This window comes from Felis catus, chromosome A2, assembly GCF_018350175.1.
Source record: "Felis catus isolate Fca126 chromosome A2, F.catus_Fca126_mat1.0, whole genome shotgun sequence".
NCBI classification, from domain to species: domain Eukaryota; kingdom Metazoa; phylum Chordata; class Mammalia; order Carnivora; family Felidae; genus Felis; species Felis catus.
In genome coordinates, this window is record NC_058369.1 from 49,095,082 (window position 1) to 49,121,746 (window position 26,665).

The 26,665-nt window shown below is 40.0% G+C and overlaps 1 protein-coding gene and 1 long non-coding RNA gene across 12 annotated transcripts in view; one reads left to right on the forward strand and one right to left on the reverse strand.

Annotated features, from left to right (window-relative positions):
• GRM7 (glutamate metabotropic receptor 7) overlaps nucleotides 1-26,665 on the forward strand; it is a 1,171,176-nt gene that overhangs the window by 972,528 nt on the left and 171,983 nt on the right. The window lies entirely within an intron of this gene.
• LOC123384127 lies at nucleotides 14,389-16,096 on the reverse strand. Its single transcript, XR_006594811.1, has 2 exons — nucleotides 15,812-16,096; nucleotides 14,389-15,238 (listed from the first exon to the last, which is right to left on the reverse strand). It is a non-coding gene; the product is annotated as an uncharacterized LOC123384127 (long non-coding RNA).

Here is a 26,665-nt window from a genome sequence, read left to right on the forward strand (position 1 = left end):
GGGAAAAGAGGAAAGCTAATACCAGTTATCACTATTGGCAACTGGAGCTATTCCCCCAGACACTGTCTGATGGACTTTATAGGACACAACTTAGAGTTGTCTCACCAGGAACAAAAACTCAGGTATTTAATGACTCCTGTTTCTCATAGATGAAGGTTGAGCCTGGGGACATGTGGTAGCCTACTAGAAAACCTCAATCATCCCTGCCTTCTGGTATTTGTGCCCTTGTGTGGTCTCTTGTCACAATATATCAGGATGGATCTATGTGACCAGTAGAATAGGGCAAAGTGATGGGGTTGCCACTTCCAAGGCTAGTCTGTTAAAAACTTTGTGGCTTTTGCCTTGTTTTCTCTCTTGCATCACTCACATGGGGAAAGCCAGCTGTCACTGAGGAAGCCAAGTAGAAAGGCTCTTGTAGCTCCTGTTGGTTTCCTTCTTACAAGGAGCTATTTTAGGAACTGAGTGTCCGATTGTGTAGCTTGAAGCAAACAGCAGGGTCAACCACAGCAGATTTGTGAGAATTGGGAGGAAAGGAGAGTAACTCTCCAAACAAATAAAATAAATACATGGGAAGGCAAATGGGTTGGTTCAGTTTTAACCCCATTCTCAATGCAAGAGGCTTCAGGTACTTGCTTTTCATGTTGCATTTCCGCAAAACAGTTGCCCCAAGGCTCAGACCTGAGGTCAGTTGCAAAAAATTCTTTAGAGGCCTGATCATGGCAGCCCCTGTGCTAGCAGAGCTTATTCCTCAGAAATGGTATGTGTAAGCTTCCTCCCCTCTGGAACTCAGGCTGGTGGGGGAAGGCAGCCCAGGGAATGATCATTTTCATGTAAATGCTTCAACTAACTGCACAGGTGTCTGTCTTTAGGGGAGAAAGTCTATTGTTTTGACAGATTCTTTAAGGTACCCCAATGTGTGAGAACTACTGACCAAGGCTGGTGTGGTCTGCAATTTGTATTAACAGGGCGGAAAAGAGAGCTTCAGCACAGTTTTCTTCCCAAAACTTGTCTTGGCAAGATGAAAATAGTATTTGGAAGGAATATGCTTTGCAGCAGTGTCCAAAATTTAACTGGGTTTAAGCTTATCTTCTTGGTTCTGCTGGTTCCATGACTACAACAGGAGTTTCTGCCCATGTCATTAATGCATTTTTGATACGTAGCCTTTTTCTGTGGCCCTCTTTGACTGTTTCTGCCCCTGGGCCAGGAGCCACCCTGCCAGGCTGTAGAAAGTATATCACTAAATGTGCACTCTTTCCTCAAGGCTAAAAAACACCAAGGTTTAATTTAATCAGTTCTGTTGGTTGAGAAAAGTGAATAAGCATGTTGGCAGTTTTTGTAGTGTTGGTAAAATTACATTCAAATCAGTAATATTTACTGAGTACCAGCTAGATGTCAGATTCAGGGCTTATAAAGCAATGCAGTGCTCCGCAGCAACCAAAAAAGAAAAAAAAAAATTAAGGTGATGAAAAGAACATAAAATTAAATACAGCTTAATTGTGTCCTGAGGATTCAGAAGGAATATCAGCTGTTCTAGGAGCATTATTTATCATGGATCTTGTTTTTCTTGCTGTTTTTGTTCTTTTTCTAACAAAATCAAGTGAGTAGATGCTAGGTAAACCTGGGTTACCAAACAGGTTATCAGAATAGGGACTTGGCAAGTAGGATGTGATTTTATGCTTGACTTTGGCTTGTAAGAGAGAAGCTGAGTTTTTCCCACACTGTGCCTTTGTATTTCACAGAGGAACTCAGAGCAGCCTCCACCCCCAAACTAAGTGTCCATTTGCCAAATGATGCAAAAGTTGGTTCCTCTTCATGGACCTCTAAAATTAACTTTCAGATGGTTGATTCTTATAGATGAGAACTGGGATTCTAAATACTCAGAGGCCATAGAACATGTCTATTGAGGTGATTTATTGTGCCTAGATCAGCAGAGAACTGGGGGCACAAAAGCTAAGCCCAAAGCCTTCACCCTAACATTTCTTCTCTGGCCTCTGGCTGGGTTTTGTGCAAGCTTATGACCAAAAAATGTCCCTACAGCAATTAGCATGTGTAATGCTATGAAAAAGAAAATTTGCTTTTTAAAAAAATTTTTTTTTTACATTTACTTATTTCTGAGACAGAGAGAGACAGAGCATGAATGGGGGAGGGTTAGAGAGAGGGGGAGACACAGAATCTGAAGCAAGCTCCAGGCTCCGAGCTGTCAGCACAGAGCCTGATGCGGGGCTCGAACTCACAAACCATGAGATCATGACCTGAGCCGAAGTTGGTAGTTCAACCAACTGAGCCACCCAGGCGCCCCAGGAAAATTTGCTTTTTGCTTATGAATTAGGAAGTTCTTCCAAATGGAATGGCAAAATTTTTCTTCCTTTTTTTGAAAGCCAGTCCCTCATCAGTCCCTGACAACCTGGTAAAGACAAACCACTGTCATGCAGAAGAGGTGTGCTTCAAACTCTAGGGTGTTTCAGCTTTAAGAGTTAATTAGAATTGTAAATGAGTTGGCACAGAGTTGAATCTCAAAGATGGCTTGTCTTACTTAGTCATTAAAATATCTTGTGTGTCTTGGTGGCACAGTAAAGAAATGCTTTCTGTAGCTCTTTACTTTCCTTGATTCCATCAGCTTTATAATAAGGACACCTAGCAATTTAAATAGCATTCTGATACCTACTATCATATTTGATTCTCTTAATAACTTTGCATATGGATTTTCTTATTGAATCCCCATTTTAAAATGAGGAACTATCTGTAATCAAAAGGCAAATGAAAACAGGTGTTAGCACCCATGTGGAAAAATTAGAACCCTCCTTCATTGCTAGTGGGGATGTGAACTGGAGTGGCTGCTTTGGAAAATAGTTTGGCACTTTCTCAAAAGGTTAAAAATGGGGTTACGTGATAACCTTGCACCTTGGCTTCTAGGTGTTTACTCAGGAGAGTCAAAAATGTGTATCCCCACAAAAACTTGCACATGAATGTTCATAGTAGCATTGTTCATAATAGTGAAACAACTCAATTATTGTCAACTGATGCGTAAGTAAACACAATGTGGCATATCCATGCAAAGGGATATCATTCAGCTAAAAAAATGAAGTCCTGATGTGTTATAATAATGACTAGACTTGAAAACATTATGCTAAGTGAAAGAAGCTTCCCTCCCTCCCTCCCTCTTTCTCTCTCTCTCTCTCTTTCTCTCTCTCTCTCTCTCTCTCTCTCCTCCTCACCTCATCTCCCTTTCCCTCTGCATGATTCCATTAATATCAAATGTCCAGAATCAGCAAATCCATAGAGACAGAAGGTAGAAGAGTAATGGCCAGGAATAGAATAAAAGCAGGATTAGGAGTGACTGCTAATATATGGGGTTTGCTTTGGGGTGATGAAAATGTAGAACTAGTCAGTAGTGATGCTGTATAAAAGTTTGTGAATCTATTTAAAGCCAACTGATTCTGATACCTCAAAATGGAGAATTTTATGACATGAAAATTAGATCTTCATTACAAAAAAAATGTGTTAGAAAAAAATTAGGAAATAGGATTACTGAAAAATGATTTAATTTACCCAGCAAGTGATACCCATTGGCAGAAGAATGGGTTATTAATAAAATTGCAGCATATTCAGAGTAGAATATTACACAGAAGTGAAAATGAAGCAACTGCAATTACAGGCAAGGACGTGGATGGAACTGAAACACACATTCCAGTGGAATAAAAAGGAAGTTGAAGAAAAATCCAGAGATTGTTGAGTATGTATATAAAGCTTGAAAACATACGTACACCGTGTTAAATAACAAGAATTTCAACTGAGTGAATTTGAAGATTTAATTGGCTTTATTCAGTGATTCATGAATCAGCCAGCATCCCACAGAGAAAATAGATAGGACTTCTACTGAACTGTAGTCAAGGAAAAAGGTTTTTAAGGGCCAAGAGGAAACGTAAAAAGGAAATTATCAACAAATAATGTGTTGTTTTAGGGGCGCGTGGGTGGCTCAGGGGGTTAAGCATCCGATTTTGGCTCAGGTCATGGTCTTGCTGTCCATGAGTTCAAGCCCCGCGTTGGGCTCTGTGCTGACAGCTTAGAGCCTGGAGCGTGCTTTGGATTCTGTGTCTCCCTCTCTCTCTGTCCTTCACCCGCTCATGCTCTGTCCCTCTCTCTGTCTCTCAAAAATAAATAAACATTAAAAAATTAAAAAAAAATAATGTGTTGTTTTAGGTAAGGTGGCCCTTCTAAGGGGTCTATCAGTAAATTTGTTACCACTGCCCAGGAAATTCCATGTTTGTCTGGTTAAAGACCACATTCCTGGTGGGAGGGGAAGGTGGGGACTGTGGTTATGTTAGGTATTAAGTCTTGGTTTGCTGACATAAGACTTTAACATAAGTGGTTCCATTTTGGACTTGTGGTTTTCTTTTTAATAGTTGATATATTTGTAAGAGGAAAAGATATACATATTTAAAATAAAACCAAGCATTAGTCATCACAATGATAGGGGTTGAGAGAAAGACAAGAGTCTGGCAATATTCTGGTCCTTAAATGGCAAGTATGCTAACATCAACATTTATTATACTTTATTATATATTGTACATATTCTTTTCTGTGTGAATATGATATTTGGTTAAGCCATAGGACATTGAAATTTTTCTTGGTCAAAAATAGTCAAATATCAGAAATTTCCTATTCAAACATTGTTATAAAAGTAAATAGAAGAATGGAGATTTGGACACACACTTCCCGACACTAAATTTAACATGGTACACACATTATGGAGCCAGACTTTGTACCAGCCCTCATTGGATTGTGATATAGTAATATTAACAGTAGCAAGAGTTGGTAACTTTCTTAGATGTTTATTATGTGTAAATCTTCCCAGCAAGTCGATGGTTCATACTTATCAGAATAAATTATGGAATTGTTTTATAAACTTACCCCAAGTGACTTCAGGAATTCTAGTTTCTATGTCTTTTCCACTGTCCTACATAAAAACACTGGCTCCCATATCAAAGCCTAGCTAGTGCTTTCTCTTCATCTTCACTGTGCCGATCTTAGTCCATGCCACCACCATTCTCTCTCTTTGCTGCTGCAAGTCTCCAGTGTTCCCCAGCTGCTGTCCTGTTTTCAGTCACTTAGAATGAAATCTGGAGTCTTTACTGACATCTACAAGGTTGTATTAGTTCCCCAGTCTTGCCATAACAAAGTACCATCTACCTGGGGGATTAAAACAACAACAGAACTTGCAACAAAATAATTCTGGAGGCTAACAGTCCTAAATCAAGATACTGGCAGGGCCATGCTCTTTCTGAGTCTCTGGGTGGAATCTTTCCTTGCTTCTTTCTAGCTCCTGGTAGTAGCTGGAAATCCTTCACGTAATTTGCCTTATAGCTGCATCACTCCAGTCTCTGCCTCTTTCATCACATGGCATTCTCCCTGTGTGTCTGTCTCTCTTTTCTTTTCTTAAATGATCATATTGGGACAGAACCCAGCCTAATTGCATATGACCTCCTCCTAACTTGATTACATTTGCAAAAGCCTTATTTCCAAATAGTCACATTCTGAGGTACTGGAGGTTAGGACTTCTGTGTATCTTTAGGAGTGATACAATTCAACCTATAATAAAAGTCTTTCAAGACCTGCCTAGGTGTCTGTTACCGAATGCCTGCCTGTCTCTCACTGTGCTCCTACACTGATGTTTCAGTTTCTGGAGCATCTAAGTTAGTCTCTACCACCAGCTCTTTGCATGTACTGCTCTCTGCCTAGAATATACTCTTACAAATTCCTCTACCTGGAATATACTCCCTTGACCTTCCTATTCCTTTCTTCATCTTTGTTTTTATGTCTTAACTTCAAATACCACCTGCTCTAAGATGCATTTCCTGTCTCATCCTCTCTTGAGCAGGACCTTATCCCTCTTTATCATTCTCCTTCTCCTTCTCCTCTGATAGTTTCCTTCATAGCCATTTGTAGATAGTTACAATCAAGTTACAAATCAATTTAGCTATTTTCTTGCTTGTGTTTTGCTCCAAGGCCCCCTCCCCCCAAATAAGACTCTGTGATGGGCTGGGATCTGGACTGGTTCTCAATTGTAGCACACATACACAATAAGTATTCTAAGTTTTTGTTCAGATGAATAATTGAATGAACAAATAAGTGAATGAATAAACCAGAAGCAAGTATGGAAACACACATCTCTGTCAAGAAGTCAGTCTTACATAAAAGGTTCAGAACAGAGAGGTTAATATGAGACAGATTTTTCAATTTCATGGCTTACCATGTGACCTTTGACAATGCCTCTATGTCACCCACCTGGTTCAATAACTGAGGAGAAGGCAGAATAGAGGGTAATGGGTGGTAGTAAAGGCAACAACAGAAGGAGAGTTTGGGAGTTGATCAAAAAGCAGAGATACAGGTTAGGGCTAGCCAGGAAGTTCTCAAAGAAAAAATCTTAGCTCATGGGCCAGTTCCAAAAAAAAAAAAAACGTGGAGGACAGTATTATCCTGAAGCCACTTTGTGTGTGGTTTTCACATTAAGCTAATTGCTCTGGTTCCAGTTTTGCCACTAGGTTACAGGCCTGGGAAACGGCCCGTTACACTTAGTAGTTCAAATCCTGGAAGTACTGTGGCAGTGCAGACATTTGGAACGTCTATACTTGGATTTTATGGAGGAAAATTTCAGTAAGAAGCTGTGAAGAGAGAATTGGCTAGAATTTAATAGAAGAAGAAAATTCTATGGCTGTGTCTTTAGAAGCCATAAATCAACACCAAATCTGCAGCCACAGTGAGCATTTGCTGCGAGGGACAGAAGATAAAATACAGGTCTGGAGCTGGTGCTGCACTTGAGTTAGCTTTAAATGAGAGGCACAGATTCATCCCTGGGCTTATGCTGACCCAGTAAAAGCTAACTCTCACTGCTCTTTGGGAAAAGACATAATGTTTTCCTTAAATCAGAGCTTTTCACTATTACGAGCCAATTGTATGGATTCTACATTTACATTAAGAAGAAATTTGACATGAAGCTCTTAGTTGATTACACCCAAGAGGGAGCAAGTCCACCATTTGGTGTCCAGAGTAGACAGACTTGATCTAGAATTCTACTTCTGTCACTGGTAGGATCAAAGAACATATACACACTTGGACAGGAATCAGGTGGAGAGGGATCTGGATGTGAAATCACCTTTGCCTCTCACTTACCAGGTAGGGGATATTAGTTAGCTGTCAGCCTAATTAAGCCCAGTATCTCTATTTATAAATGGAATATTACAGATGCCCCAAGAATCCCTTCAGGTACCTGGAGGTACCTTCCAAGTTGTTGCCTACAAGAACTCACAGCTACCTGTTCTCAAAGGTCCCTGTATCTCTGCTCTTCTAATACTCATGACCTATTTGCTGTAGTTCTCTGTAGACCAGCGTTTCTCATTGGTGTTACATTAGTGTTCTTGAAGGATTATTTTTGGCACATTTTTTCCTAATTGTGCTGTCCCCTCCCCGTGATATTTTAACATCACAGATATTCTATAACTTTGTGCCCTGTGGTCCCTTAAAGGGTCATAAAATATTGTAAGATTTAATTTGTTGCCCCCCCCCCAAGAATTCTTGCCCTTTTGGGGCAATGTTGCTGCCTGTTGAGAATGCATGCCCCAGACTACAAATTACAGACTCACAAGAAGTTATGTGTCTTGTTTATAACAATATCCTTAGCACATAGCACATAAGAAATGCACAATGATATTTATTGGATGAAGGATCAGTTGATGAATGAGGATTAACTGAAAACAAGGTAAAGAAATTGACTAGTCTTATGCCTGGTACATAGCAAGAAGGAAACATAAATTTGTTCCCACTTGTGAAAACCAGTCCAAACCTTACAAGAGCATTGTTCAAAATTATCTCATATCTTTGTTTTCATCTCTAACCTAATTGTCGACATATTGAGGACACATGTCAATTTCCTATTGCTCTGTATCACTGTGTCTGTTAACTTTTTAAATTAACAAATACATCAGAGGCAGAATTAAAATGTAGATCTCCATCATCCTGGGTTGAAATAATTCCAAGAGTGTGGAGATCCCTCCACTAGTGAAGGAGTGGAGCACAATACCTTTACTCCTAACCACCATTTCTGTTTCATTGAAGTGTTTATTTTTGCAACCTGGAAGCCCTGGGTAGGCAGATGAGAAAGAAACCTTGTACTTTCAGGTAGCGACGTATTCAGCTCACTTTTTAACCAGAAATCTTTGGGATGAGAAAGCTACTACTTGCAAAAGGAGAACTTTTCCCTGAGAATTTGGATACAGCAAGAATAAGGACAAATAAATTGAATCTAGACTATTAGAAGTTAGGAGAGGGGGTAACTTGAGGCACAGGGGCAGTGATTGGGAGGGAGAATGAGGAGCTTTAAAGGTTCTGGGGAGTTTCTCTTTCCCAATCTGGGTGCTAATTACACAGATACGTCCACCTTAGGATAATTCACAGCTGGACCCTTATAATTTGTGTATTTTTATGGATGTGCATTATCATTTAACCAAAAAGATAGACTAATTAAAACCGGGGAAGGAGGACTGAACCTTCTCAAGGTCACTTGCTTAAGCAAGTTACTCTCCTCTCTGAGCTTTGATTTCCTTCTTTGTAAACCAGAAATAATACTAGCATCTACCTCACAGATTTAATAATAGAATTTAATGAAATATAGTATACAAATGGCTTAGCACAGTGTCTGGTTCATTGATTATTAATTATGAATTAGCTGGTATTCATCAACATTACTCATTTAGCTGAAATTTACTGAGACCGAGTTAGAAGTGTCCATCACTGTCAATTCATGAGCAGTGGGAGTTTGAGTATAGAAAAAGGATAAGATGTAGACTCTCCTCAGCCCCAGCATTTCATCATGAAAATTTTCCAGCACACAGAAAAACTGAAAGAAGGGTAGGATGAACTCTTGTAGACTAACCATTGAGTGTATTCTACACTCAACATTTTGGTAGATTTGCTGTATAATGTATCCATTCACCAATGCATTCCTCAGACCCTAGTTGGGCTTTGTGTTAGAGACCTGACCATGGCCCTAGAATGAAGCTGGTTAAGGAAACTTAGTAAGGAAAACAATAGACTAGTATCAGGAAAATACCCCAGGTGAATTTACCTGAATGGTATTGCCTCTTATTGAATGATTCAGGTCTTCATATTTAAACCTCTCAGTAGGCCATAAACAAAAGACACTTGTCCTGGGAAATGGAGGTAATACAGCTTCATGGCTACTGTGTCCTATGCAAAAGCAAGTGAAAAACAAAGCCTTTGGGTGACCTCAGCTTGGCCAAGGGCATATGCTGCATAAGATGTAAATTCTTCCCAAGCTTCTGAATTCATGAATTAACACTGACCTTACATTAGTCATATTTTCCACTGGATGGATTCTGAAAAGCCTGGAGATATTTTTCTCTTATATACATGCTGAGTTTTTATATTCTAAGTTTTCTGTAACAACTACGGATCATTTGTACAATAAGACCATTTGTTTTGGTTCCTGCTTTAATAAATCATGGTTCTGCTTTAATGAATAAAAACAAATAATTTATAATTTGTCCATTAATTATTTGCATGTAAATGTGTCTATTGGAGTAACTTACTAAGCCATTGAAAAACATTTTCCACTGCCAGCTGAGTTACACTCTATTTAGTAACCATCTCTTTTGGGGGAGAGGTCATTTAGTTTTATTTTGTTTGAAAGCAGGGAGGTGCTGGGAAACTAAATCAGATTGAATCTCATGAATATGAAACATCATGAATCCACCAGGCCTAAGGTAGAAAGAGAGGCTTCAGTGAAAATTTAGTTAATTTTAGTTAATAAAAGTGTTTATTAATGGACCTGTCCTATACCAGATCGGTGAGGAGGGCCCTTGGGAGAGTGGCCTTTCTCAGCAAAGCCATCCACAGGGTGAATTTTTAATAGCTGGCATTTGCCAAACTTTGCTGCACATTAGAATCATCAAGTCAGCTTCAAAAAATCCCAATGTCCAGGCCCTACCCCTTATCAGTTAAGAAATTCCAAGATGGAACCCTGACATCAGTGTGTGTGTGTGTGTGTGTGTGTGTGTGTGTGTGTGTGTGTGTGTTAAAGATCCATGGATGGTTCCAGTGTGTAACAAAGTTTGGCAAACACCAGTCTAAGAAAGATCTTCCTACCCTATCTATCTATGCCCACTTGTACCAAAAGGTAAAACAAACAAGCAAGCAAACAAAAATGAACAAGATGACAAAAACAAAGAAGTACAAGTATAAACTACTCCTTAGCCATTTAATAAGAAGCCTCATTCCTTTGGCTCTTGAAAATGCAGTTGACTTGAAGACAGGTGAGTCGTTTGGCTAATTGGAGATCATTTCCTGAGGAGCTAGTTTGGAAAAGAGAATGGTTAGATTGTAGATTCCTGAAGGAAGCCCAAGGAAGGCAAGGTGATGGTGGAGATGGGTTAGAGAAAGACAAAGGGGTAGAGTGGCAAGGACAAGGAAGGAAAGTAGGGTTAAAGGTGGATCAGGTTTGGATTCTAAAAGCTTCCAACCAGGAACCCAGAGCATGAGTGAGAAAAATATTCTGAGAGACATCTGGACTACATTTAATATGGAAAACCTAAGGTAAAAAACATCTTCAAAAATAGTATCATGGTGTTTGCTTGGAGTATGGGGAACAGGGCCATCTGTTACTCAGTCTGTATATCTCTCTGGCTCTTCTCCTAACCTTGACCCCTAGGAAGGAAGGGGTCTTTGCCTGACTCAGTTTAAACCCTCTCTTGAAGCCATCTCCAAGCAGCAAAGTGTGAGTTCAAGAACAGACGTGAGTATGGCTTGGTTGCCATGCTACGTGTGCCTCCTTTCTAAGAGCCTCTCTCTTCATTTTGTCACGGGAACCAATATTTGAAACTTTGTAAAGTTAATGTGAAGACGTAATGAAATCGTGACTGAAAGCATGTCCCACAGTGTCTGGGACTTTCTAGGACTCAATATTTTACAACATTTGCTCTTAACCCATCAACTAGCATGGGATGTCTTGTTCAGTTTTCCAAAGTTGGCTTTGTAAGCAGAGCGCAGAAAGAGTATGCCAGTGCAGAAGGAGTTCACCTCCTTGAAGAGAGCTTTGGGGTATGGCAGTGGCCGGTGTATCAGCTGACTTAAATATTTAGGAAATTTGAGAGGTAGTTTTTAAATGAACATTAAAATTAAGTGGCCTAAACTTACAATCCAATAAATTAAAAACAAAGTAAATACTCAAAATTCATACTTCCTAATAATTTTACTGCATTGTACTGTTATCTCTGTGATTGAGGTCATTTCATTCTATTGAATTCGTATAGTAGAAATACTGTATAATTGTTTACAGTGCTTCTCTATGACATCACATTGCTGACTTGTTAACGGCCACGGTAAATATTTATAGTGTGGAAATCAACTAAAAGTCAAGGCTTTCCTTCCCCCCCCACCACCTTACTGACCTGGTTAAAACCTTTATCAGCACACCTCTGGGTGTTTTTGGGGAGAAGGGATGGGTGCAGATCAAGCACCTTAATTAGTATTACGAAGGACAGGTGATGAGTTAGACCCAGAAAAAAATTTTCCCAAAAGGTGCTTAGAAAACCGAGGGAGGAGAAAGAACTTTCACAGTCTTATTGAAACCAGGCAAGATGCTGAGGAAAGAAATCCAGCGACTAGCAGTAGAATCCATGCTGCTTTCTAATGGTGAAATCAGTTCTGTTTTCACAAGTGACGATGATGCCAGAAGCTTATGGAACTGCCTAGTGAAATCCAAGGAGACCAACTTTCCCCATCCTAAGACTTGATCTTGCAGAAGAGATAATCCTTGATCATAAATTTGTAGTGTTAGCAATTTAACTGAATTTTTAAAGTGTACTGAAATGGTCCAGACAACCAGAAGGTATGGAAAGTCATGAAGTAAACACAATACCATCTTTCTAACACCCTGTGCTGTCTGTACTTCTGCTCTTTTTATACATCGTTTGTTCCTTATTTGCATATCCAAGTAAATATAAAATGTTTCTTTTTTACCACTATCATTCTCCCATTTATTGCAGAAAATGTTGCATAATATACTCATTTGCTTTTTTTTTTACCATTAATAATAGATTTTGGTTATCTTCCCATATGAGTGCACAAAGAGCTCCTTCATTTTTTTTAAATACTAGCTGAAGAGTATTCCATTATATGAATGGACTCTACTTAATCAGTTATTTCATTGCCCCCTAGGTTGTAACCAATCTTTTGCCATTGCATAATGCTGCAATGAGTAACTCTTTATAACAGTAGCAACATAAGGAGTGTCTGCTTCCTGGCATCCCAAGAAAGTGACTGAGTGGTCGAAGCGTTGGATTTTGCCAATCTGACAGCTGAGTAATGGTGTCCCCATGGGATTTTAATTTGTGTTTCAGTTACTCTGAGGGGCCCTCACTTCTCTTTATAGGTTTAGAAGCCATTCCCCTTTCTCCCTTGTCTTGTCTTTTTTTTTTAATGAGTTCTCTTTTCATATTCTTTTCTCATTTTCTTATGTGGAGGTTTGGCTTCTTTCATTTTAAAGCCTGTAGACATCACCTACAAACCTCCAAGGATGGAGCCTATATTCCCATGACTGGTGAGATCTGTTTGTTGTGGCCATCCTGCCTAAGCTTTTGGGTAGCTGGGGTAATTGTAATATGGGATGGTGCAAGCGGGTAAGCTCATCTGAAAAGGAGAGGCAAGTCTGCTCTCAAAAGATTTGTCCATCAAACACAATACTGACAATCTGCATGTGAATTAGATGGCTGCACAGAAACTACACACTGTAAAGTAAAAACCAACCTTCAAGCTCAAGTCCAGTCACACCCTCTTAGCTTCTCTCTCTCTGCCTCTGTCTGTCTCTCTCCTTTGACCTGATGGGGCCTTCCCACCTCACCTGAGTAAGTTGTGCCTCCCATTTTCTCCACACCTTTCCTGGCTGTGTTCACTTTGCCTGGCTGTGTTCACTTTGCCCGCATTGCCGAAAACTCACGTATGCTGGTGTTTGTTTGGTCAGTAGCTGTAGTGTGGTGGTAACACCACCAGGTCTGGAGTTGGATGGTGTGGACTCAAATCTCAGTTTCCCCACAATCTCCTTCAGCATTGAGGGACTTTATCTTTCATTCCTTAAGCCCTGGTCTCCTGCTCAGGAGAATCTAGAAAAAAAATGTTGCATGGTAGTTAGGATGTGGCTTTTAGAGGTAGTTAGACCAGAGTTGGAATCCTTGCTTCTCTTCTTCCCAGTCATGGTAAGTTAATTGGGAAAATTACTCAATGACTCTAGACCTGTTATCACATTCATATTATAGGAAACAAATCTCCATGGGTCTGTCACATTTCTGCATGTTTTGTGAACAAATTAATTCAGCTTTTGTTCCAGACTGTTTTTTTCAAGGATATTTATATCATGAACACTGTGGAAGACACAAGTTTCTTCTTATAGAGCAGATGAAAGATTTGTTTTCTGTCCAGGAAAATAAAAATAATGTCCGTCCATGTTAGAGCTTGGAAGGTATATGTGTGCAGGCCCTATGAGATCCTGGGGTTTTCTAAACTCAAGGTCCTTCATTTGTAATGCAAACCACAGCATGTACAGCATCTATCTGGCCCTTCTTCACATCACCCTGTGAGAATTGGGGCCCCAGAAACCAGCACAAATGATGTGACTCTGGTTATTGCTATTACTGTGAATAGTAAACGGTACTTTGTCTCTGACCCAGGGCTTGCATGTCTTCTGCCAGCATCCAAAAGACTGTGGTAGGCTAACTTGCTAGTTAAAAGTAGGGTGAAATCTCAGAACCTTAACATTTCTTGGCATTTATTTCCTGGATGTGTTGCAATAATTAAATGTAGTAAAGTCTGTAGCATGTATGGCATTGTCTATGCCTAGTCCATAATAGAAAGTAGGTCGAAACTAGAATTATTATTTTTCTGGTTATTATTGTTATGATTATTTCATTACTTGTTCCAGAGGATTGATGTGGGGAATTAGGTGAATGATATTAGTGGCTAGTCCAGGGTGGGTTCTCAGGAAGATTTTTTTTTCCATTCATTTAGTGTATCGTCTTGGGGAGGCTATGATAGCAGGAAGAGACCATAGCCCCGTTTCAAAGGATTCTCAGTGTGTTTTCAGTAAGTCGGTTAAAGGACAGTGGTCCTATGGGGCAGGGGCCTCCCACCTGAGTGTGGGTTTCTAGGACCCCACCCTCCGTTCAAACCTTCTATGAGCCATGCAGGGTAGACTTTTACCAGATCTAGGGACATAATTTGGTGCTGCATTCTAATTTTATATTAATACCTCTCTTGGGGAAGAATATATACAACCTTTGGACCTAAAGTTTTCATTTAAGAATACACTTAAAGACACTAGCGTTTCTGATTCTTGATTTAAATTTCATTAAGCACAGTTCCCATGTCACTGGCAGTGGGAGCACTTTGTGACCATGACCCCTGATCACTTAGTTGCCTTCATTTCCCACCCTCCCAATATTCCATTAACAAATATTACCGGGTGTTTGCTGCAGGCTGGGCATTTGCTATTAGCTATGGTAGTAGATGAAATAGATTTGGTCGCTGCCCTCACAGAGCTTACAATTGAGCAAAGAAGACAGCAGTAAGTGAATAACATACAAATAAATTGTAACTGCCAGTCAGTGCTGTAGAGGACCCGAACACTGTTGAATTAGTTAAAGTAACCCACTCCCACATCTCAGCTGCTTAGCATAATAATGATTTCTTTCTCACGTTGGTCACAGGCCAGGATAGTTAGACATTGTGGACTGGGGTTGGCATGGAGATGGAAGGACCTGGGTTCCATTCAGTCTTTGAAGTGCCCAGACTGTCCATTTGTCCATGTTGCCATTTCTAGGGCCTCCTCCCTTATGTGGCAGGTGGACAGCACTAAGGCAGCTATTGGAGGGGACGGCTCTATGGGAAGGTCTGCCAATAACGCACACCAGTCTGCTTATAGCATAAATGCAAGGGAGGCTGAGCATGGACAAGCTGTGTGCCTGGAAGAGCCTTCGCTTGTTTTCTGCCTCAAGGATGAAAATGTAGAGAATAAGGTGCTCAAGTACAGTGTTGCCCAGTGTGACTTTGGTTAGGAACATAGCTTCTGGAGTCAGGCTGCCTGGGTCTCCTCCTGGCTCTGCCTCTTGCAAGCCTGGCAGGTTGGCTTTAGTGATCCAGACTCTCCATGCCTCCCTCTTCTCATCTGTGAAACCTGGATGACAATAACAGAGCATTGTTTTGTGAGCAGTGACATGGAATACCTGATACACTCTATAAATAACATTTAGCATAGGGTTTGATTAGTTTATTCCAAGCACATCATTCCTTTAAATTATTATTGTGGTAGTCATTAGTAATGATACGGCAAGACCTGAAGGAATTAGAATTTTAAATCAGAGCGGCAGAAAACACTACTGTTTCTCCAGTACCATATGTCCATTTCCATGTCAATGTGACATTTCACCTGGTCCTTTGCTAACCAGCCCTATCACCTCTTCCCTTCCCTTTGCCTGGTTATATCAGGCTCCGTGCCTGCCTCCTTACCAGGACTCTGACAGGGTAGATGTGTGGCTTTCGTTTTTACTCAAATTTTGTAAATAGCTATTGGGCTTTCCTGTCACATAATATGGTAGTTTCAAGTTGCTTTTCTCCAACTGTTAGTCCTCACAGTCTATGTATCTTTTCATGGAAAACTAAAACATTATTATGACTGCCTGAATCCCAGGTGGTCTGTTAGGCAGTAGGAATCTTGAATTAGCAGATATGTTCAATTATTGGTACTTACATTCAAGGCGGACAATTACAGTTAAGGAGCAGAATCACTACTCAACACAGTGGGACAGCTAGCAGCCCCTCATGTCATCAGTCTGAAATGTTTAAAGGGGAATCAGCATTTTGGATAATTAATGTAGATTAAGTTGTGTGTTTGAGTATTTTCACCCTCTAAAGTAGGGTTTAAGAGACATAATACTTGTCATAAAGATCCATTGTGATCCAGACAAAGTGCCTGGCACGTAGTAAGCATTGAGTTATTCCTACCTGTGGCTGTGTATAGTTTTAGTTTACATACTGATTTGACTAATCTTTGTTGGTTGTCTGTTTGATGCTAGGCCTTGTGCTGGCTGATAAGGACATGGTGGTGAACCAAAACATTGCCCTTTTGCTCAGTGAACTTGCCACTTGGTAGGGGAGGCAGATGACAATCACATGCTCTCTCACATACCATATCAAACTGCATCTGTGACAATGAATGATGCTATCAGTCCATTATAAGTGAATTTCACCAAGATGAGAGATTAGGAATGACTTCTTTGAAGAAGTGATCTGGGAGCTGAGGGCTGCAGGATGGAGCAGGAGCTAGCTAGGGAAGAGGAATCTATCAGAAAGAGCCATGTGTGCTCAAAGATCTCCTATACGGGTAAGCCTTTGCAGAAAGCTAGGGGATCATGTCATTTGGGATAAGGCCAACAAAGTATGTCTTGAAGGCCACAGTTAGAATTATGGTACTTTGCTTAAGAGCATGGAAACACACCCATTTATAGGTTTTAAGCAGAGAAGAGTAGGGTTGCTGTGACTAGATTAGACTAGCCTTTTAAAAGATACCTGTATGTGGCAGATGGAGCCAAGCAGATGTGTTTGGATGAGCATGGAGATTCTTCTGAAAGTCCAGGTTTTCATGAGAAATGAAAAGAGTTCACTCTCTGGGGATAAAGATGGAGAGTGAGAAATGAAGTTGGCCAGGATAGGCACTTAGAAGGTTTAATTGACAGGACTTGGAGATAGATTAGTTAGGGAAGGACAATATGGAGGGTCACTCTCCAAGGATTCTGGATTCCTCAACTGTGGGCATAGCCATTCTTTTCACAGGGACAGTGCCTGATCGAACAGATCCTCAACTAGTTTTGAAGTTTGAGGATATATTTTATAATTAATTTAAAGTTAAAACTAGAATGGCAATATTTGTCAATTCAAAAAAAAACATTGAAGGAGGGAAAAGGAAATAAATTACCATGTATTCATCACTTTCTGTGTTTGGAGTCTTTTAATTTATGTTCATTCATCTTCTAGAAACTTTTAAGGCAGACACTTGCCTCACTGATTGAATCAGAAAAATGTTCTGAAAGATCTATTGACTTGCCTAACAATACAAAATAAAAGATAAGGAAAATATGTGTTGGGTCTCAGGCTTATATGAGACCAAAATCTACTGCAAGCTTTCTACCACAAAATATTTCCTCTGTACTTATTTCATGTTGGATTCCAGCCCTGGAGGAATTTATAGGAAGATGTAAATGCAAATCTTAGAGAGATGATGGTTGTAATTCCACAGTGGAAGTTTAAGCAAGATGCCCTGGGTCTTTAGAGGAGAAAGCCTAAGATTTCTCTGAGCCTTCTAGAGAAGAGAGACTCTGAGCGGGGTCAGAGAAAGAGATTCACTTTGACCAGGGTCAAGGATGCACAGATGTGGCCGGCCTCTATGAGGTGGATAGACTGATCACATGAAGAGGGAGAAGAAGGAGGGTGTGTAAAGACATGTTAACGCTACTAGAATTGTTGCCTACATTTAGAGACCCAAGTTTGCGCATGAAAACCATAACTGAACATCATATTAAACATACTTGATAACAGTAAAAGACTTAACCTCATTAACAATCTTCAAATAATTTATAATTACTATTATTAAAAATAATTCTGAACAGAGGCATAAATATGCAAATTTCCTTTTCATTCCCGTAAGCCAGCCATTTACAAACAAGGCAGATCTTTTTATATCTGAGTGTGACCTCAGAGAGCCATAAAGTCCAGTGAAGAAGGGAACAATCCTTAGAAATAAGCAGGATTAATAATTAATGACTGCGGTTTTGAACCCCTTGGAGCTCTTCTCTTTTTTCCTCCTGGGCGGGGAGGGAAACACGGCAAAATTAAATAAGCACTGCAATTAATGAAGATATTTTTACAGATCGACTAAAATGTGTACAAGAAAGTAGTAAGCTTGTTTGCCTCTGGGAGTTTGGTTGCAAGAATGTAAAGAAAATAACTCTTAGTAGTATGAGATTGTGTACCCTTTGAATTTTTAAAAGATAGGTATCTAAATACATTTTTAAAAGCCCATTATTTTTGTGTCCTTAAAGCCATCAAGATTATGGACTCAGACCCTTAACACCAGAGCCTAGGTTTCCTCATTCACAAAGCCCAGGGACTAATTCTTCCCTTGAATGGTTTATAATGAGGATTAGAGACTGTATATATTTAATGCCTAGCATTCAGTTCATGTTCAATAACAATAATTGTATTATTGAAGAGTAAAAACCTTTTTTCATAGGGTGTAGCTAAATAAAATATTTTCTGGCTGCGTCTTAGGTCTGAGGAGGTTTTGCAAGTAAAAATATTGGCCTGATATTGAAAAAAGTAAAAGAAAAGATGTGAAGGCCTCCAGCATTGATAGAGTGTTTCTGGGCTATAGGAGAATTCCACATTCTAGTGCCAGGAGCCAAAGGGAGGAAAAAAAATAATAATAAATAACAACAACAACAATAAATTGATTAGTATTATTATGCTCAGAAAGCTTATCTGACCCAGGTGCAAACTAACTTCCTCTTCATCTCATTGTATTTCCTAAGAGAATTCGAAGTTCATCTATTTCAGTAGATTGCATTACCTAAATGTTACTGACATAGTTTGGGCATTAAACTATTACCATTTTCAAGTTCTGGATTAAGAAACTAATTACAAGGCTTTAATAGATAAATCCTAGCTGCCAAGTCTTATGATTATTATAGTGCTGTCTATAAGGCTGAATAATTCTTTGATCTGTTCACATGGTAACTGTTTTGTAAAAACCATCTGTAAGGTTGTATTCAATCTTCAGAGCAGTCCTCAAGAATTGTGTTCAAATATGGCCATTGAAATCTGGGAAGCTTGTTATTAAAAGCATGTCCAACAAAGTGGTTAATTTTCCTCCGAGAAGATGTCAATTAACCCTAATAGAATTATTTTGGTACTGATTTTGTTTAATCAAACATCACAAAATAATTGAGCTCAGAACAAATGGCTTATTACAGAAATGTGCAGGTTGGCAAGAAAGACTAGAGAGTGCATTTCAATAATGCATATATATTAACAGTTACTTTTTTTCATTAAAATGGGCAGTTACAGAGGGACCTGGTGCTCCAGGCATCGATGGGATGTGTGGGCCTTACATCACTTCTTGGTTTCTCATCCCACAGAAGGTTCAGGGATCTGACAGAAGGGAGCACTTGGAGGTTTGAAATGAAGGGAAAGTGGTGCTAATTTATCACCTAACAAGTCTGGGGTGGACAAAACCCAAGGTTTGTGACACACATTGATTTACAGACTTCCCACAAGCCATCCCTGCATCCAGGGTCTCCAGAAACATCTTTAAAAACATAATTTCAGCCACTATTTCAAACCTCTGGCTGCACATAAGAATCATATGAGGAGCTTTTAAAATCTACTGATATATAGGCCCTGAACAATTAAATCAGACCCCCTCTGGCTGGGCGGCCTTGATGTGGGTATGTTTCTTTTTTTCCTTTTTTTTTTTTTTCTTTGATGTCAAAACCTCCCAACATATCCAGGGCAGAGTACTACGGCTTTGAGTCATCAGTCATTGTACGGGGTTATTTTGCAACTTCTCTGCAAAGGTGAGTTAACATAGAGGATTAGTTTGTCAAACCCGATTTGCACAAATCAGTGATTTTACCCAGCGTATTAGCTCAGGCCACTGTAACAGAATACCACACACTGGGTGGCTTCAACCTCAGAAATGTGTTATCTCCCAGTTCTGGAGACTAGAGTCCAAGATCAAGGTGCCAGCAGGCTTGGTGTCTGCTGAGACCTCTCTTCCTGGCTTGTAGATGCCAACTTCTTGCTGTGTCCTCATGTGTCCTTTACTGTGTACATACACACACTCCTGGCGACTCTTTACATCTTATAAGGACACTGGTTCTGTCAGACTAGGGCCCCACCCTTGGGGCTTTGTTCAACCTTAATAATCTGCTTAAAGCCTCATCTCAAAATAGAGTCACATGGCATTAGGGTTAGGGCTTTAACTTAAGAATTTGGGGAGGACATTCTTCATGTCCATAAAACCCACTAACAAGCTTTTTACTTTGAATTCCAGAGTTACAAATAATTGTGAGACACAGACAAAGTAGGGAGAGGTCTGAAAGTATCAACACCATCCCCTGGGTCCTTTCTTGCCTTCGGTCTCTGGGTAAGAAATGAGGTTTGTAAGTAATTTATGTGGCTACATAGAAAGAAAAAACTTTTTCTGGACATGAAACACCATTATTTTAAACTTAGATAGGCACACAGCTTACAAGGTGTTTTCTAGGATATCATACCCTGTAAATTGATAGATTCTAGCTGGTTTGTTTAACATAAGCAATTTCACACTGACTAGGTACATCCTGGTTAGGAGCATCCCAGAGATAAAAATCTCCAGCTGCCATTGGTTTGTTTGCCAGGAAGCCCATTGTTATAAAAAGGAGACTTGACTCAGCAACTTTTTTTTTTTCCGGAAGATGTTCCCATATTCACTCTCCCCTACTGCTCCATAAAGGAGGAAAATAAATGGTAGCCTTGCTGATAACCATATCCTTCATAGTAGGATGCACAACAGTTCTGGGTTGATCTCCTTCTTAGTCTCTGCCCTTATTGAGAGTGTTGTTAATCCCACATTTAGGCTCTGGACATTCTGACTTCAGTTCCTTAACACTTTGCTGTTAAGGTGTAGTCCTTAGACCAGCACTGTCACCTGGGAGCTTGTTAAAAATGCAAAATATCAGTCCCACTCCAGGTGGACTAAATCAAACTTTGCACTGTAACAAGATTCCCAGGGGATTTGTTCACAAATTAAAGTTGGAGAGGCACTGTTACAACATGCCAGTCTTCTCAGCCTCAGGGCCTTAGCAGTAGCCCTGTTAATTCCCATGCTTGTGTCCTTACCTTTCAGGTCATAGCTTAAAAATTACCTTTTCTCTTTATCTATGGAGAGGAGCTGCCCCCTTGTTATTCTTGCATTAGTACATTATTTATTCCCTGCTTAACACTTGTTATATGTTTTATTTGTTGTATTGTTTATTTGTCTTACTAACTTAAGCTCTTTGAGGTAAGGAATCCTATCCAACTGGATCATCAGCCATATCCTAATCAACAACACTTTGTGTATACTGGGTAGACAGTAAATAGTTGTTTTTTTTTTTTTCAACGTTTATTTATTTTTGGGACAGAGAGAGACAGAGCATGAACGGGGGAGGGGCAGAGAGAGAGGGAGACACAGAATCTGAAACAGGCTCCAGGCTCTGAGCCATCAGCCCAGAGCCCGACGCGGGGCTCGAACTCACGGACCGCGAGATCGTGACCTGGCTGAAGTCGGACGCTTAACCGACTGCGCCACCCAGGCGCCCCAATAGTTGTTGAATCAATAATAAGCAAACTGATTTTCCATGATCTGGTGCCTGTGTCTGTCTCTAACATTATCTTCTTTATTTTTAACTTGTACTCTGTATTTCAGCTCAACTTAAAATACTTATAGCCCTTTATCCTCAACCCCATCCCTGAATTGAGTGTTTTCATGCTTTCTTGGATTTGTTTGAGCTGCTCACTCTTCCTAGTTGCTTTCTCCCCACTTTTGTCCCTCTAAAGAGTGCATATTCATCCAGAGACTCTGCTCCAGTATCCTACAAAGGCAGGTCAAGGATCAGTTGGGCCACAATTGTATCTTGAGTTACATTGGATTTTAGTGACATTAACGTGCAAATGTCCAGCATGACACCAGAATCCTATTGAGAGAGAAGAAGTAAGTGTTTCTCATATCTGTATTGTCATTGCTTAATGTGGTGCATGAGCACAGGAGCTTCTTAGTGGCCTTTGAATTAGGAGACAGGAGAAATACAAGATGATGTCTGGAGGATGATTTAAAAACATGTCTCCTTAAAAATTTTGCTGTGAAAGATCCTTTCCAGACATCATAGTTCCTGCAGTCCTGTATGCACTTTCCATGATGAAAAAGTACTTTTCATATCCCTTTATTTAGTTGTCTAGCATTCCTGGTTAGATAAGCTGAATCAAATAAACACTTCATTTGCCTTGCTTGCTGAAGATAACCTCGCTTCTCCCTGTAAAAATAAACAAATATGCTGTCCCCATTCATTCAAGCTATCATGACCAAATATCATTCACTGGGTGGCTTGTAAACAACAGAAATTGATTTTTCACAGTTCCGGAGGCTGGGAGGTCCAAGATCAAAACACCAGCAGATTCGGTGTCTGATGAAAATCTGCATCCTGGTTCAGGAACCCCTGTCTTTTCACTGTGTCCTCATAGGGCTGAATGGGTGAGAGAGTGCTCTGGGATCTCTTGTGTAAGGACACTAATCCAATTCAAGATGGCTCCACATTAGTGACATAATTACCTCCCAGAGGCCCCATCTCCTAATATCATCCCATTAGGATTGGGCTTCAACATGGGAATTTGGGGGAGAATTCAGTCCATACCATATCCTGTTTGGTTTAGAGGTCACTTCTGTCTTAGCTTTGTGAACTTTAAATGTGTGAGATCATAGACTCCATTTCTTAATTAGTCTAACATCTCCACAGCCTTCTGCAAAACTCCTTATGGCATGGGACAGAATTTAGTGGCAGTAGATGACTACTTACTTAGATGTAGTGTGAACGATACCAAAGGGCTTCTTACCAAAATATGTCACTACCACATCTTCTGAGCTGACAACTGAGCCTATAATTCCAATTATTTGAGTTTCTTCCTTGGATTAATGTGGAGGTGTCTCTTAAAGAGGTAAATTTCCAATTCATCATTGAAAAGTTTATGGTTTAAACACTGCTGCCTTAAGCTCAATTTGTAGGCAGCTGTAGCCCATTGCCCTGTAATATGAAGGTTAACTTTTTAGTTTGGCTTGCCTGATGTTCATCAGGAAGACACATTTGGCTCAGTCTTGCTGACCTGAGTAGGGGAGAGGACATGCCAGTTAATAAGACTGTGTGGTCAAAGGGGTGGAGGCAGTGAAAAAGAGAAAGCTAAAAAATTCATGAATACTAGTTTATTCTCTTTCTTATGAAAAAAAAAACCCAGAAGAAATAAAAATACTTACTTCAATTGAATATTAAGTATTTTTAAATAGTCTTATATATACAGTTGTATTTGTTTCTCCATTAGCTAACTCCACTTACTGGTGAGGAAATGAAGCTTCACGGGAGCCAAAGATGATCCAGCTAGCATCCTGATGGGTGACAATCCATTTCATGTTCTTTGACCTTCCATGATGTGACAGATTACACTAATCCAAGAAGGGAAAAGATCTGAAAGATGGTGCTAGAATCCCAAAGTATTAATAAACTAATGTCACTGTTTTCCCTAGTGTTATTGGACAGATACAGATTCTGCAGGATGTTGAGAAAATCGATGTTACAGAAGGGTAAAGAATGCTTGTTCTGCACTCAAATGAATTAGAAACCACTGTCTTAAATCAAAGCATAGTCTCTTTTTAACAGCAAGATTTCTCAGGCTCTTTAATAAACTGTTCGTTGGTCCCTCCTCACATGGCAATGGTTAATGCGAGGTGACTGGGGTGGGGGGAGGTTCCTATGTTCAAAATAATATATTGCAGGGCTAGTATTCATCAGAATGAAATGTGGGGTAAGTTTCCTAAAAAAAAAAAAAAAAAATCAGTATAAAAACAGTTTCTTTCCTCTAGTTTAGAAAAGGGAAGCAAAATACTCAGAGCTTACAAAAATAGAAAGGAGAAAAAAGAAAAAAAAAAAGAAGGCAAATCAAAAGCCCTTCTTGTCTCAGATGGTAAACTGATCAGCATTCTTCCCCACTTACCTGGCAGATAGCATGACTCACCCCAGGTGAGTGGGTGAAAAGCAATTTGCAAGTTGCCTCGGGTGTGAAAACCTAAGATGAATGGCTGAACTGGTTAGAAAAGAAGATTTAGTAGCAGTGATATGAGGACTTCTATTGTTCTTGCTTGTATAGTTTGTCATATTTAAGCAAGTCAGAGTTGGAAGGCTCAAACAAAAAGGAAGAATACAGGAGTGTTGAAGGGCATTAACAAGAAGCCATTTTTTTTTTTTCTCCTAAGGATTTATCCGTTTATGTCCTAATCCTGGAAGTTCTTTCTTGGAATGGAATCTGTGGCGGTTCCTGTCCACCTTCTAGGCTCTAAAGGGTTTTTAAAAAATACATGGTGGGCCCCAGTTTTCAAAGTATAAGAGGTAGAAGAATAGTACAGATACAAATGCTAAGAGATGTCAACAAAGGGAGAGTGTATTTGTAGCAAAGAGGCATCAGGGAAGATTTGGGGCATTTGAGCTAGTTGTTTAAGAATTAGAGGAAAGCATAACAACTAAAGGCTGAGTGTGAATGGAAGAGTGCCAATGGGGAATCACAGGGTATCAAAGGGAAACATAAACAGTGCCCTTTTCTAGAAGAGTAATGGGTGTTAGGGTGGTTGGTGAATGCAGATGAGGCAGGAGAGGAGGGACTTGATTGCCAAAATCAGGTGTCTGCACTGTGTCAGGTGGGCAGTGGATTTTAATCCAAGCTGCAATAGACCCCCACCTTCCAAGAAGGCAACTTCATGACAAAGAGTTTTTGAGCGGCTCCTCTAGGTACAAGGTAAACATAAGGAAACAACTTGGATGTGCTCTCTTCAAGTGGAGAGAGACAAAGAAGTAAACGCCTGGATGTTTCATAACTGCTATAAAGAGATACCAGAATAATAAAGTAAGAAGTGAAAGGGAAGACCTAAAATCAGAAAGCAAGTAAGAGAACACAATAATGATAACTTTAGTAGACCCTTGTCATTGGGGGCAAAGACAAAACGGGTTCACAGAAGAAGACTGGAACAAACTTTGCAACTGTTATTTTTTGAGGGGAGCAAGGAAAGAGAGGTATCAAAAGTGACAGTATGGGGGCGCCTGGGTGGCTCAGTTGGTTAAGTGTCCGACTTCAGCTCAGGTCACGATCTCGCAGTCGGTGAGTTCGAGTCCCGCATCAGGCTCTGTGCCGACAGCTCAGAGCCTGGAGCCTGCTTCAGATTCTGTGTCTCCCTTCTCTCTGCTCCTCCCTCACTCACACTCTGTCTCTATCTCTCAAAGATGAATAAATGTTAAAAAAAAAAATTTAAGTGACAGTATGGTCACTAATCATAATTTGAATAGACATAACTCATTTAGTTTTCACCATGTGTAAAACAATGTGTGTCACATACACTAATTTTCTCAGTAAGTCTAGGATGTACTCTTACCATCTAAATTTCATAGATCAAAAAATAAAGCTCAGAGAACATAAATGCCTTGTCCAAGATTACTGTTAGGATTTTAGCACATGTGCCTCTGAGTTCCACATTCATGTCAACTACTCCACTATACCAAGATAGTTTGGAGGGGGTAGGTGAAATCAAGAAAGGGAAGAAAAATGCTATGTTCACTTTTTGATGCAGAGTCTGAAATGCCGCTATCACATTATCGCTGGTGATATTCCATTGGAAGAGTCAGCACTCAAGAGTGAACGGAGAATTGGGAATGGCCATCCTAATGTTCTTTGCATGGCTTAAGTTGCTCACTGATGCCCTAGAATATTCTAATGACAATTATTCAGGAAGCTACAATGTGTCAGGTACCATGCTAATTCTTTAGACATGTTATCTCCTTCAGTCTTCATAACCGATAAGCTTGGCAAAAAGATACTCTGATTGTCTACTTGCCTTTGGGTATAAAGTCTGGACGTAATGAAATCTATCTTTGAACCCAGGAAAGTTGGACTTCACAGATCATGCTCTTTCTACTTTGAGCTGTAGCTAACCTTGCTAATGGAGAAGGTAGTATTCAGAGAAAATTTTGTTACTCCAAAATGGGTTTGCCTCTTGGTTGATGTTGAATGAAAGATACAACTGAACGAAGGAATAGGAAATGGGAGGATTTTTTTTGCAACAAGTCAAGGAGAACACTGGAGATCTTTCCCAAAGCTGTATCTCCCTGAACAACAAAATTGGGGAAGTTTTAAACTTAGGGTGCTTGCATGCTAGGCAGTTCAGCATGGAAGTGGGGCAAAAGTCATCTTAAGGTGACAGAATCCAAGTCAAGATCAGGAGGTTCCACAAGAGTCAGCATCATCAGTTCTCTGGCTTTTGTAGGTTTAGTATTTGGGTGCTCACAGGGCTTTAAATCTTGCAAAGATAATTTAAGAGTGTGCATAAGTTTAAACAATTTTTACTTTTGAACCAGCACTGGGACTTTGACCACTGATTTATTGTCCCCGATATGATGATTATATTTGTGGCTATTCTAACATTCTTTTGTTGCCTTAAAATCATTATCTACTGGGGTCTCTTCTTCTGCAATTTTGACATATTCCAGAAAGTTATTTTTTTTAACGTTTATTCATTTTTGAGAGACAGAGAAAGAACATGAGCAGGGTAAGGGCAGAGAGGGGGGAGACACAGAATTCGAAGCAGGCTCCAGGCTCCGAGCTATCAGCACAGAGCCCTACACAGGGCCCGAACCCACGACCCATGAGATCATGACCTGAGCTGAAGTCAGACATTCAACTGACTGAGCCACCCAGGTGCCCCAACATATTCCAGGAAGTT